Here is a 1,569-nt window from a genome sequence, read left to right on the forward strand (position 1 = left end):
TTTAGTATTGACTCATATCCACAGACACACCAGAATTGACAGTAGGTACATAAACAGTATAGATTTGTCTAATATCGTTTATGCATTGATATACTTCTTTATTATCAAATGGAACTTTATATAAATTAACAAGTATCAATAACTTACTGAATTTTTGTAAAGGTTAATGATAATTATAAGTGTAAACTATAGTTGACGAACGACCCAATCGTTACAATTCGTAAACTACCTTAGACTCGTAAAAAAGTTTACTCGCTAGTTAGTCTCGACGAAGGAAGACAATATAAAACACAAACGGAGGTTATCTTTATCAATTATAATGCAACATTTCTTTCTTGCTACACCAACGATACGATTACAACACACACACGCACAACCACACCACATACACAACCGACACAACACCACACACACACACACACACACCACAGACNCAAATCTGTGGCGGAAAATGTAGGGTGGGGCCTCTCATACGACGCACACCTGCACACTTGCTCGCCTGTTCCACTCTTCGTTTTCCGGATGGCAGGAAGGATTCTTGCCTCGCTTCTGAAGGAAGTGACTCGGAAGACATGTGCTACCAAGCAAGCGTACTCGACATTGAGAAAAACCCTATGTATTTGGTTTTCTTTGTTCTGTTCCTGTTCGGATTGTATGTAAAGCATCTTTGAGAATTAGGAAACGTGCTATAAAAATCCCATGTATTATTATTATTATTATTATTATTATTATTATTATTATTATTATTATTATGTCTTCTGCTCTGCTTCACTTTACATCTTCACAGCTTCTTGTCTTTCTTTCAGAGCGTGGAAACTGACTCTGCTCGACACCAGGAGAAACCCTGTGAGTTTTATTTAAATTTTAAAAAGCTGAGTCTTCATCTGCTTGTACTGTCAGAGCTGTTATTTCAAACCGTTCTCTCTCTACAGGTGTTTCAATACGACCCATACGAAGACTCCTACGAAGCTATCCCCATCAACAGCTACCACACGGTCTACATCACACCTGGAGCAGGACCAGGTATGTTGAAATAAATTAAGAGATGCCTTTCAGGACATTATTTCAGAGAAAAAATAAATAGTGATTATTTATTGGCTACATTAGCAATGCATTGAACAATTCATGATCAATGAATGTGTTATATAGTGTATTTGTTTTATATTGGTTAATGTTTAGCAGGACACAGGTAGACCTTCATCGTATTCAAATGTGCCCTAAAGCAGTTTAGTCCAATACATGCCTGTCTTTAAGTTGTGGGTCACCAAAGCTTTACTTGTTTTTTTCAGGTAAAGGTTATATCACCTGGAATAGTAAGAGTGTATGGTATAAGACAAGATGAAGTCATACAAAATCAGAATTGGAAAACGTTTTTTTTTTTATCGTGAGAGAAATTCAGAGTTGATTTCAGGCAACACATAAACATTAAAGGGGACCTATTATGCAAAATCCACTTCTCCATGTCTCTTCTACATCAACATGTGTCCCCTCTTCTTCATGTCTCTTCTACATCAACATGTGTCCCCTCTTCTTCATGTCTCTTCTACATCAACATGTGTCCCCTCTTCT

The sequence above is a fragment of the Notothenia coriiceps genome, unplaced genomic scaffold (assembly GCF_000735185.1).
Source record: "Notothenia coriiceps isolate Sejong01 unplaced genomic scaffold, NC01 NC01_scaffold00010167, whole genome shotgun sequence".
NCBI classification, from domain to species: Eukaryota; Metazoa; Chordata; class Actinopteri; order Perciformes; family Nototheniidae; genus Notothenia; species Notothenia coriiceps.